Source organism: Lepeophtheirus salmonis, chromosome 6, assembly GCF_016086655.4.
Source record: "Lepeophtheirus salmonis chromosome 6, UVic_Lsal_1.4, whole genome shotgun sequence".
In the NCBI taxonomy this organism is placed as follows: domain Eukaryota; kingdom Metazoa; phylum Arthropoda; class Copepoda; order Siphonostomatoida; family Caligidae; genus Lepeophtheirus; species Lepeophtheirus salmonis.
Window position 1 is genome coordinate 42,711,937 of NC_052136.2, and position 13,990 is coordinate 42,725,926.

General features: G+C 29.3%; 2 long non-coding RNA genes across 2 annotated transcripts; both read right to left on the minus strand.

Moving 5' to 3' along the window:
* Positions 1 to 8,434: 8,434 nt before the first annotated feature.
* Positions 8,435 to 11,476, minus strand: LOC139905799 (uncharacterized). Its single transcript, XR_011780857.1, has 2 exons — positions 11,190 to 11,476; positions 8,435 to 11,119 (listed from the first exon to the last, which is right to left on the minus strand). It is a non-coding gene; the product is annotated as an uncharacterized lncRNA (long non-coding RNA).
* A 1,649-nt stretch (positions 11,477 to 13,125) lies between these two features.
* On the minus strand, positions 13,126 to 13,957 carry LOC121120783 (uncharacterized). Its single transcript, XR_005865202.2, has 3 exons — positions 13,822 to 13,957; positions 13,332 to 13,517; positions 13,126 to 13,281 (listed from the first exon to the last, which is right to left on the minus strand). It is a non-coding gene; the product is annotated as an uncharacterized lncRNA (long non-coding RNA).
* Between the last annotated feature and the right edge of the window lie 33 nt (positions 13,958 to 13,990).

Genomic DNA, 13,990 nt, shown 5'->3' on the forward strand with positions numbered 1-13,990 from the left:
CTCATGTGTGTTAAATGAAGCTAATAAGATGATGAAATAATTTCCATACGGTACTTTAATAGTGTCGTCCAATAAACAAGTTCATTAATTTATTTTTGCTATAAATGTACTTGTGAAAAATGAAAAGAGTCATAAATTATTTAAATCGTTGTATTCTGTTGGAGTAATGATAAAATTAGGTTTTTGTCAATCTCTGAGTCTTTTTGAATGTGAATAATTAATCCATCATATTTAAGGATAATTGAAATTAAATTTTCTTTAATTTCAATTTAATTTTTTAGTTTTCTAATATCCTAACGTATTATTTTCGAGATGTCAAACAAAATCTGCCATTAGGTCTCAGACATGCAACTTGCCAATGTTAAACTGTGCGAAATTTGTAAGGAATTAAACATTTGAAGGTCAACTTTTCATCAAATAAAACGGAGGGATGCATATACTTTTAAAATCATCCATTAGATTAAAATTGACATCATCTTTAGGTAGCACAACTAGTTCTAAGTTTGAAAGGAGTCAAAAGTTCTTTACTTCGTCAATAAAGACTCAAATACAGCATTAAACATTATTTTCCATTAACTTATTATGATAAACATTATTATAAATTAATAACAAAATTTATAAAGTTTTTTTCTAAAGATTCCCTATGGAGCAAAAAAAAAAAAAAAAGAAGAAAAACAAGGAAAATTTTGATTTTTTCTTTCTAAAAATGGAAAAAAAGGATTCCTAAAATTTTCTGTTGTTTTGTTCCTTAGAGCAATTTTAGAAATAAAATTATAAAACTTTTTTTATAGGTTAAATAAACAACTATAATAATAATTCGCATATTTGGTAACACTGATTATAAAAGATATTTTTGACGTCATGACATGAAAGTTATTATTGAAAAAGAGTCTATAAGTATTCACGTTAGTAGATTAACGAAAATAAGAAAGAGATTAGTATGGTAAGAGCATACCTTACCAACTGAAATTAATTATATTGAGGATTTCAAAATTCGATCAAATACCGCACGATCAAATTGACTGAACTTGTATATAATATGTTCATGTAAAAATTTAAACAAATATCAATCACGTTAATAACTTGTTAGACAGTTTTTCAATGGTTTAATATTGTATTTCACTCTTTAAAAAATCCTCTTCGGTTTTTATTGAAGTAAAAAACTTATAATGCATTTTTCTCCGTTTCATTAAAGTGTGAATACTTCTACAATCTTCTTTTATAACAATTTTCACGTCATGACGTATCAGTATCTTTATGATCCGCGTTACCAAATGTACAATTTTTATCTGGTTCACTTAACCTTAAAAACCACGGCTCCTAAGGACTTTATAACCTTTTTGCATTAATATAAATTATAGTACTCATATTAAAAGAGTCATTTATCATACTGTCGCAATATTGAGAAAAAGTGCCCCAGCTTGCTTTTATGTTATCGCCACACAAAATATATATATATATATATATATTCATTCTTTTTTTTTTTTGGTTTTTGGAATTTTTTGAAATAGAATAAAAAAATTGAAAAATTTATTTATTTTGAAAAAATTCAAACATCCAATGATTTACAAGAAATTAAATTTTTTTCCAAAATCCACAGTTATTTACAAAAATTAAATTTTTGAAAAAAAAAGTTTAAAATATACAAATAGTTGAAAAGAATTTGAAAAAATTTTCTAGAAAAGAATTGAAAAATCCACATTCATTCACAGAAAATAAAAAATTATGCGAAAATATTTGAAAAATTTAATAAAATTTCAATTTTTTAATTCTTTTTCGAGAAATTCGATATTTATTAAATTTTTTAGTAAAAACTAACAGTTCCTTAATAGGGGGAGGGGGGAAGGTAGGGCTACAGCCTCTCTTTCCCAGCACCTGCGGACGCTCCTGAGTCCCCACCTCTGTTTTTATCATAATAATCATGAATTATCCTTCAATTCAACATATTAAAATTTTGTCGAACCCTTTTCTCAAGAAACACATTCATTATTGAATGGGCATTTTTGGTATATTTCTACACATTATGGGTGTGAGAAATATAGGCCTGGCAGATATGTTAAAAAAAACGTTAAATGAATCACAAAAATTTGATCTGAAACACAAATATTATAACCAGAGATATTAAATATATTCTTGTTCAAAAATTCTTAATAATTATTATTTTACGATAATTCGATAATATTTTGAAATCATTAATAAAAATTAAACATTATGTCATTCAGTATAATATTACTCAATTATATAAAAGTTGTGTAATTATGTAGCACCATAATTTATTGTATTCATCTTCACAAGCAAAATTCATCAATCTGACCAAAAGATTATTAATCAACCCCCCTATCATGATTAGAATTGTAAAAATATGTCCTGCCAATATGTATCGATAAAATAAACCAAAAAGGAAAATTGATTCAGTGATTCTAGCAATTTGAATAATGTTGCAGAAAAATGCAAGGGGTGTCTGCAGGAATATATATATATATATATATTTTTTTTTTTTTGGGGAGGGGGGTTTCGTAATTGGAATTTGTTTGAAAAAAAAATCCATAAGTTCAAATGTTGTAGAAGTTTATTTTGAAAAATTAAATTTTCCTGAATAAAAACTTGTAAAATTACATTTTTTGAGAAAGAACTTCAAAAATCCACAGCTATTCACAAAGAATTATTTTTTTGCAAAAAAAAAAAATCAAAAATTGAATTTAAAATATTTAAATTTAAAAATTTTTAAAAATTCACGGATATTCACAAAAAATTAAATTTTTGGAAAAGAATTTCAAAAATCCACATTTGTTTAGTAAAAATTAAATTTTTTGGAAACAAAATTTCGAATAAATGATTTTTGGAGAATCCGTAGACATTTACAAAAAATTAAATTTTTTCGAAAAAAAATTCAGAAATTAAATTTAATTTAAAATATTAAATTTTATAGTATTAAGAAAAAAATCCTAAATTTATGGTGCTACAGCCCCTCCAGCAAACACCCTGCTGACGCCAAGTATATAAACCCAAATCTTAATCCTTATATGGCAAGGAAATATAGGTTAGAATTATTCCGTTGTCGTTCCTCAATTATACTATCAGTCCAACTATGACTTATTCTCATAATTCCCAAGCAAACCCTCATGGTTACTTTCCGTCTCAAATCACAGAACTTCTTGGTTTCGATAGGGAGAATTGTTGAGGTTTGGAGATTATAATATTTGTTGGCCATTAGCTTAAGCATCGGAGATAGTCTAAAAATACTCAATAGTTCTCCTCCATACACACAAGCATTCCAGACGGTTTCAAAATACACATAACAGTTTCACCCAACTGCAATAATACTTATATATACCCCAAGCTCAAACTGGGTGTGACTGATATATTCTCTTAATGTACGACTATATAAAGAACTTGTCGATTAAATACAAGTTTTACGGAAGGTCTAATAAATTTTCCTGTAATTAAGAGAGTTTTCAGTGTGATGTCAGACATAGATATACCGAAAAGGTCCCATTTGACAGAGGGTAATGTCAAGGATATTATGATAGTTAAATTTATTTACTATATTAAATATTATTTACTTAGTTTTTGTCTAAAAGTAGTTAAATTTCATAATGGAATCGTAGTAAAATGTAATAGGTATGGATTATTTAAAATTAAAGTAACAATTCTTAATTATTTATTAGTATTATTATATTTAGAAATTATAAAATCATCCAACTATCCTCATAGTTAATACCAATGTTACATTTGATTATCTTATTCTGGACGTGAGCCTTCGTCAGATGGGATTTTTTTGGTACATTTGTGTACATCACTTTGGAAACCCTCTCGGAATGAAATTTAACGATATAAGTGTTTTGTATGTTAAAAACTCTATATCGTGATTGATGTTTTATTGTGCTAATTTTCTAAATTTGATGTATCCCTATCATCTACAGACATTAATTTTGAAAGGTTCAAGCGTAATATCTTTGCATAGATTTTCTACGATAGTTACACTTGGGAGTAGCGATAATTTCTCTTCCACAGTTTTATTGGTTACCTGGATTGGATTTAAATTGTGTTGAATAAACATTGTTTCATACAAAAGTGGATCATTCTTCAAAACATCTTTTGTTTTATAGATTGTATTATTGTTTCTATATACAACATTCATGTACTCTTTGACTGAATTGAAGTGCCTGGCGTAGTAGTCAATTGTTTTAGATCACCTGAATTAAAAATATATATATTCACTTCAGATTTTGTATTTTAAAAGAAATTCGGTAAGAGCGCTGCTATTCTGTTCAGCCTATGAGCAAGAGATAAGCAATATAATTGGAAAATGTTGTTTTAGGTTTTCGGTTGCTTTAATACAATATGAAGCTCCGTTGGTAATGAAAACCTTCAGTCTTTCGCCTCTGAAATAAAAGACAAGAACGTTGCTGATACTTTTTACGACAACACTTGTAATCATTGGATACCTTCCAAATTTACGAGACAAGGACGCCCCAAAAATTAACCATATAAAGGACCAACCAACACTGCAGTCATGGACCGCTGTCGAGTGTCAGTAGTTTCGTCCAATGCAAGAAATATATCCTTCCCCTCAAGTTTTTTAAAATCTTGGTCAACACTACTTTACTTGGAGACTCCATTCACTTGGTGATGGAGAAGCGAGAGGGAATTACTTTTCCAGTGTAAATTTCCATAAACTTAACAAAATTTGGATGATTAACGATATGGAGTGGAATATTGCAGGAAACAAACATTTTGGTTATATCTTCTGTAAAATTGGAATGTTCATAATTGGAATTAATTATATGACTTGTATACTTTTGTGAATTTGGGTTTTGCTGTGTTGTTCTACTTTGAACATCATTTGGACTACAGTTCCATAATTACAAAGATGGTATGCCAAAAATCCAGAATCCTTGTCGTAATTCCATATATTCTTACATAAATAATCAGTGATCCAATAATATTTATCAATTAATTTACCCTTTACAAGCTTTTATATAAATATTAAATAAATTAGAAAAACAGTATTGTTAATTAATTTTACATTTATTTTTATTTAAAAAAAAATTATACTTTCTTCAATGGAAAAATAACTAATATTGGACTTGTAAATACAATGAATAGTGTCTTTGAATAAACACAATCGATTTTTTTAAAACAATATAAATATAGCTGACTATAATTATCCATATAAATCTTCTAAATTCATTTTATACTAAATTTTATAACAGTATTTTTTATTAAAACATATATTCCATTTACATGAATAGTTCTATTGTGTAAAATTGGAAAAGTTTCTTGAAAAGATGTTAAAGAGCATAAGATGCTTCTTTTCATCGATTTCCCAGCAAAAAGGAGAGCTTTGAAAGTAGTAACTTATGTATTGTTTTATATAATAATATTAATAATTAAATTATTAAAAAAAATCTTATACAATAACTGTCATCACAACCAACAATATTTTTCAGTTTTTAAAAATTGTATTATAAAAGTATAAAAAATAATTATCACAATATTATACACAAATTTCCTTATTTGGTTAGGTTTTGCAATTTAAAATAAAATAATTAGAGACTGTTCAGAACAGAATGTATAAAAAGTAGGTTTATAGTTGAATTAATATAATATTAACGTTTTTAAAATGACAATAAGCTTAGTTTAATTGGACTCTATCCCGCTGTTCCGATCGCTTATAATAGGTATCCATATTTTCTAACTTTCTTAAAATATTGATAAACCAGTCATTTTAAGTTTCTTAATAACTATATGAAGTTCAAGCACGCAATTAAATTGACAAGTCACAGTGTCCATTATTTTAGATGAAGATTTCAGAAACACTAAATCCGAAATGTAAATTAAGGAGCTCACAAATACCATAATCTGATAACCTTCAGCAATGGATTTCCCGTTTTTCCTTAAGTTTTAATTCTATACTATTTGAAAAAGTTGAAATGTCAAATTTATATTATTAGGAGATTATCAATCAAGGCGTTCTTAGTCATAAAATATATTGATATGAGACTTATGCCGAGTCAATGATGGGATCAACAGTAAAGGGAACGATAAAAGGAGTTGCCATATGAACGTTGCATTTTAAAAGGTTTTGGAGTAATGGCAAAGGATGAAAATAAGGTTTGGAATGAATGGGATAGGGAAAATGACTTAGGAGGAGTGATTGACAAGCTTCTTTCATTTGTGGCGAAGTATTTGAGGAAGAAATAAGGACTCCCGAAGACTTGCTGCTGTGTACTTTTTACAAGTCACACACATTAATTAATGGCATTATTAAAAGTCGTAAGTATCACAAAAGTAATAAACAATATCCTTTGAGTAACTAACTGAAAAGGTGAGCTTCTGAGGTTGCGGCATACGGAGTATGATTTGTGTTTTCTTTCTATCTTTCCATTTCTCTCAGGGCTGCTCACAGCTAATCTAATGAAACGTCATGGCATCTAAGCTGCTCTACTCTCAAACATTCTTCAAATTGTGAGGGTTACCACGTTAATTTTCGGGTGAGGACATAGAATATTCATCACTGTTTATCTCCTATGAATGTGAGTTAAAAACTTTGATCAAAACAAGAGTATTTATGACAGTTAAAAGGTTTCGTGAGATTCAAATAAAACGTTCCGTAATTTCTTAATATTTAATTATAACAACAACATAATTCTTTATTTATTTGATGTTTGGGAAATCGATGCTACTCCAAGCCTAAAATGAAGTCCACTATCGGCTCCAGTTTGAGACCCTACATAAAACGCTTTTTAGTATATATATTTATATTTAAACAATAATATCTAAGTGAGAGAGTGAGAAATCTTACACAACAAACTACTACAAATGAATAAAATGATTTAGCACTTTTTTGTAAAAAAACTTCTTGTGATAAACTTTAGTCATCAAATTAATTAATTTAAGACATTAATCTTTTTCACTGAAAATATATGGATCTGAGTCAACTCATAGTTTCATTCAACTCCTATGTGTTTATGACATTGGGATATTCATCATGGTCAGGGATTTCATCTCTTTAGAAAAGGTTCTTGCGCCTTACTCGATGGATATCATCTCATTTAATGAAACTATCAGTAATTGTGCAGATTTCCTTTAACGATCAAATCTTTTAATATATCATACATTGGTTCAAATACCCATCCGTCCCTCTATATCTTGTATGGAATCGTTATATACTTCTATAATAACTGAGGATATGTTTAATCAAGAGGAGTAATAGGAATGAATGCACAGAGAGGAACAAAGAAACTTATCATCCTTCATTTACATATCTTCCATTGAAACTCCTTCCAAAGTCTAATCTATTTCGTCTCCTAATATTCTTAGAAAACTCATTCATTGATTTGAGTCATGAAATGCCATTGTTGTACATAACAACAACTCATATCTATATCTGTGTCCATTTATAAGGCTGATTATTTCTGTAATTCAAAACACTTAATCCTCGCTTCCGATTCCATTATTACTTGTGTGTCTCTTCTGTCGTTGGAAAAAAAGTAGCAGACGTTCCTGGACCATGGATTAAATGTGGTCCTCTTCTCTAGATATCTTTATCAAAAAAGCCGCAAAACATATTCAGCTCTCCTATTACCTACATATATTCATAAATAGTTTTTACGTGATAAATATTTTAATAAATTATCGGTGATATTATAACTTTAGTAGAGTTTTATTGGAAAATATGGATTCTTTGTACATATTTTAAAAGTTAGTGAGTCGGAAGTCATTTTCTGAATGACTAAATCACTTGAAATTATATTTAAATATCATTCGATCGTGAGGATTTAGGATCTCCACATCAATATTCGATAAATAAATTACGAAACGCTAAATGCTTACGATGTTACTACCCTAAATATAAGAATTTTTTTTTCAGTATTCATTGACACTAAATAATAGATTATGTTCCTTGACAATGGTAAAGCATATTAATATGACATTAACAATTAAAATTATTTTCTTATTTATCAATTTTGAATTATGGTGTAATGCAAATATGGATTTATTTATGTGCTTCATTGATTTAAATTTTTATTTTTTCTTAACTGTTTAGCTTTATCATATATTTGATAATTTATTAATTTACTACAATTTACACTTATTCCAATTATATACTTTTAAATATCTACGTATGTAGTAAAAACGTAACATTTTTGTTGACTACATTCATTAGTCAAAGGTTAATTCATAAGTGTCTATGTTTCTTTTCAGAAAGCCGTTGTAAATACAAGGCATCAAAATCTAAAAAAATTCTGTATAGGGCTTACTTTTCTTAGCGTCTACGTTTTGTTATTCAATATTTTATAAATGATAAAAATTATATCTTCAACAAAAAAATCTAAAAGAATATATTTAGTAGTTATAATATTTTAGAACTAACAGTGGAAGACTTATATTTTCTAGAAATTCTTGAGGTTGACTGTGATGAAGAACATTAAATTGATCGTTTTATATTTCAGTATAATTTACAAGTAAATGACTAAACAATTAGTTTCTGAAGTGAATGATAATATTTAAAAAGATATAAAGATAACTTATGTAAAAACTATCGAGTAAAAAAGGATTCAAAAATTGAACAGTGGGGAATATAAGGATGATTTATTTCATTAGTAATATTGATTATGTTCTTCAACCTTCATAAAAATTTGCTTGTCTAATGGTATTATAAAATATTATTATTATTAGGTATATCTCAATCTAAAAATTTTTAATAAACTTTAGGAAAAAGGGATTAATTGAGAGGGGAAAAGCCCCAAAAATGAGTCTGTTATTTAATGTTTCAATTCACAAGGGAGTAAAGTCAATAATAATCTCCTGGTAGCAGATATATTGTATATGTATAAACCGTTTTATATATGGCTTTTAATCCAAAGACAGATTTGATAGAAGAAAAAAGAACATATAAAAAAGAAGCCTGAATCCTTATACTTTTGCCACATAAAGAAACTTTTTTAAAAATGGACTAATTATAATAGAGATATTTGTATTCCAAAATTCTTCTAAGAAACAAACAAAAAACAATTTATATTTAATTAAAATTGAAAATTGGTGTTTTTTATTCAGAGGCTCATTGTTTCAACAATAATACTTTAAGAAAGTTTAAAATTAGCTCATTTGATAGGTGAGAGCCATAACTTTAACTGAAACACGCTCTTTATCATTGCCAATTTGAAAAAAGGTTGCAAAAATGAGTTCAATACCATCTGTAGGAGCACAACCTCCAATTATACAACCTGTTTCGGTGAAACACATTAAATTTGACTTGGATGTTCTATTTCCTTGATGATGAGCTCTTTTGCACTCAAAAAAGTGTCAATAATAGTACTACTCCATGAAAATACTATTATAGGACTAAGTAATGGTTTAAATTGTTCCATTATATCTTTCATGCATCCATAATGGGCCACCTGGTTAACTAATCCGAACCATGAACGAATATCAGTAATCAACTTAGGAGTTGGGAATGAACGAATCGATTCCATATATTTGGATAAGGTTTCTACTCGGTTATCAGATATTCTGAACCCTGCAAAGTCTACGTTCTTATTACAAAATTGAAATTTCTTTTCGTTAAGTTGGACACCTGATTTCCCATGTCCCCTGAAAAATCGATTGTCCTCCACCAATGATCCTCCAGTTGTGTATCATACATTAGAGTACAATCAACACAACGAAGTTTTCTATTAAAGTAAGCCATGACCTCATCAAGACGTCGATTATATCCATCCCCACTCTACCAAAAACTCTGAGGTGCTCTCTTGTATCGGAATCTTCCTATAGGTGTTATAAATGTTTTCATGTAACGGTCTTGATCTCGAATTGAAAAATTGTGTAAGCCACTCTATGCGTCAGTGACTGTTTTGTACGTCTCTAAAGGCATAGATCTTGCCATGTGAAAACGAGAAATCATGGCATGGATTTCTCTCTTACAATACTTATTGAGTGGAGATAAATCCTCTGTGCGTCTAGGTTTTACATCATTTTTCCTACATACTATCATTCTGTGGCATCATTAACTTAATTCTCTTAATGGTACGCGTTCTATGATACAAATCCCTTGTCATTCCTTAAACTTTCTTCCACTTTATCTTTCCAGTGAATGGGCACCGGTGAAGGTTATGTACAGCTCTAGGGATATAATTTGGTTCCAATAGTAATTTAATTGGTGGACACTCAACATTTGGTAAAGGTTGATGCGGACATGTATTAAAAGTAGATCTTGCATATCTGCCAACTATCCCTTCTCTGATTAGAGGAACATTCGATTCAACAGCTTCAAAAGGCAATAACCTTGGCTTCTCTGGAGGCACCGTGCACCTCAAAAAAACCACATTCTGCCCATTTTTTATAATTTTCCTTCGCCATCAAAGTGTTTACTGCACTTGGAAATTACCTATCAATTACCTTCAGCTGCTTTAATACATCCATTGATAAGTATAGATTCCTAGCTTGAGGACTTACGTAGATCATTGTTCCAATGTTCCTACTGCTATCTTTATTCTCTATTGATATGCGAAGTAAAACAGCACCACCGATATTAATTTCTTCCCCATTCACTGCAAAAGTCTGAGATATAGAAATCTCCCATATTGGAGCCTCTTCTTTATTATCTTGGTTTTGTGAAATTCCCGACACTTCTTGCTTATTTTGGTTTCTAATTTTGCGCCAACATTCTAGGCACTATTTATGAGTTATCTTATTATAAGCCCTCCGTAAGCAATTTAAAGACTTTCATCATTGAGTGCATTTTCCTTTACTTTGTATCTTCCTCCATTTCTTGGTTCATGTTACTGAAAGAAGAAACTGCTCCCAATATTGGGTGGCTGCTCATAGCAATTTTGGCTCTTTCTCTATATTCAATAATCCCCCCAGCGGATGCTCCTGTTATATTATCTTACCTTTGCTAAAATAGTAAAGATATGGAATTACTACAACCAATCCCCCAAATTCTCAGACACCGTCAGTGAGAACTTCTCTAAGGCCATTATAACTACTAACAATGTACAACAGTGTGTATGATTCTGTCTAACGTATTAGGTTAATGAAGGATAAGGATCCCAACAACTCCTTCCAAGCTACTGCCAATGTCAGACCTTTCACACGCCAGCAGTACAACTTCCTGGAAGAATGAGTAATTTTAATTAAGCCTATAGCAGATGCCTTACACAACTTGAGTTTTAACTACACACGTTCGTCAAAAAGGTCTCCTCCAAAGTCAGAGAGATGGACAAACTTTGCTTGGTTTTTATATAAATTGTTTGCAAATTTAATACAGAATTATTGGCGTTGGTTTTCCACAAAAATATAAATATTTACGTTCTGATGGTACAGTTCATAATGAATAAGACTTGATAATATAAATTTATATAATATGCTTGTTGTAATGATATTAATAATCCCCGTCATCATAAGATAATACATTTAAAAATATCAATGATTATATAATTACTATATAAACTTTGCTGTTAATTCAACTGATTCGGGCTCCTTTTTTTGTTTTTTTAATCAATATTGATAAGCTATCACTGATGCAAAATCATTATCAATTTTAAAAAAAGTTAATAAAATTCATCATATAACTTGTTTTTATGTATTTTTAGTATAAGAAAAAAATTGCATAAAATCAGCTAACCCAAGTACAAAGGTTATCATCTTAAGACTCAGGCTTCCCCAAAAATTGGGTTCTTAGTAGATTTGCATTATAAACTTTAGATCTGACTTCAGAACCACTTGAATAAGATCAAAAGTAAAGGAATATGACATTATTTAAAACTTTCGGGACCTTATTTAATACTTGGTCCTAACAGCACTCCCCTGTTAATACATAATATCAGACCAATCAGGGGTACAAAAACATTGCTACCTTAAATATTTACAAGTATCCTCAAGAATCTTATTGATTTTACGCTGCATTCACCATCTTGCCTTAAATAAAGTTCAAATTTTAATTAACTATTTAGCAATAAAATAAGAAATTAATGGATATAAGGAAAATTGCACTCTAACCTAAACTAGAATACCTATTTCATACACAACCATTCCATAATCCTATGATTTGCAAATGGTGACCCTCGAGACATTTCATAGAAAGTAATCAAATGTACACAGTAATTGAAAATTGTATGCACACAATAAGATCCATAATTTTACAATATGTATATATTAATTTTAGTTTAGGTACCCTCAAAGATAATAATAACTACACCAAATTATCAAGAAAAATGATTTTTTAGTAAAAAATATTCATACTCAGACTTGGAACATTTTTCTGCTTTTGAAGATCTAAAGACTAAATTCAAAATTAATGGAATAAGAGTTGATCAAATAACTTTCTTTCTTCATGTCTACGGAGAAATCCACAATTACGAGACACACGTTCATTATCTGGAAATTATTTTCACACGTATAAAACATTAGTTTTTAAATATCCATCTGATAACCACCATTAATGTAGCTTGACATTTGCTTGCAAAGATAACAGAAATTACAGATAATTATCCATCAGTTAGCTAAGTATTTCGGAAAATTATACTTAACTTTAACCATGGAAAATCTATTCGCTTTTAAAATCATGCAACCTTTATATTAGAAGTATTTCTGTTTTTATTCAAGTTTTATAAATATATTTCCTTATCATCAATTAGTTATAAATAAATATTATTTTCCATAGAAATTGATTCTTCCTAGACGTGAAATATGACTTCAAATTGTGTGGTTCCTTGTTGTCCCCCTGATAAAACGGCTCATCGAAAGTTCAATGATAATAAAAGAAGAACTTTTTTGCATCATGTTCCAACACCAAACATGGAAATTCTTAATAAATGAAAATAAGAAATGAACTAATAAGCACTGTGAGTGCTTATAAGTACGTTTGAATTGTCTAAGTAAGAAAATGTATTTAAAAAGAGCATTAGTATCTAACAGGTCACCAGCATATATTTTTACGCTGTATAATTTACGGAGGACTTCGAAATTTGGACGTCTCTAAGCATGGAACTCAAGATGTCTAGAATTTCATGACATACCCTAGGTCAACAAACCAACTTCAACGCAGGAAAGAAGATCAAATAAGAAAAATATGCCTTATCAAAATATAATGAGGTCTTGAAACGGACTAGCCCATTGTTTTTTTATTTTTTTATTAATTTAATACATTAATTAACACATATAATTATTTATCTAACTGCATGTGGTTAAATTTTGTAATATCCATATGGGCACTTATCAACAGACAATGACTGGGTAACAGGGGACTGAGCTTACCAGAATATCATGAATGATCTAAAAAAAAAGAAGAGATAAAAAAATAACTAATGAGATAATTGTCATACTATTATGATCCATTCTAATCGCCCTCATACCACCGTTTGTTGAACTAAAAGCATCTACTATCATTCCACATCCCAGTGATCTCGCAACGGCGGCAGATCCGAATGCTTGATCAGTGAGGCCAAAAGATTCCAGTATAGGAACAGCCACGGCAGCAGAAACTCCAATTACACCACAGATAAAGTTCCCTATTAAGATTTTTTTTTTAAAGACACATTATTAGGAGGATAAGTTTTTGTGATTATGTAAGTAGGGTTGTATTAGTCCTAAAAATAGAATATAAAATTGTTCCTGATCCGTTCCTTGTAAAAACGAGCATTTTCTTCAACGCTCACTATAAGGAATCATTTTCACGAATATTAAATTAAATTAGCACAGTTTAATACTATATTAGTTCTTTGGGACGATGCGCTATTAAGAGACGAGATCAGACACAAGAATTTATGTACAGATCCACCCTAAATAGTAAATTATAAAATATTAAGTACTGACCCATGACTAGTTACAATTTAAGGTAACTCGACTCGTCCAACGTATCTGCACGATAAAACTGAAACTAGAAGCTTCCACGAGCAAAAAATGAAAATAAATGAGAAGAATCGCGCTCGATTAATTCTATAGAACGATTCTTTTAGCAAAAAAAACAATGCTTAAGTTATCA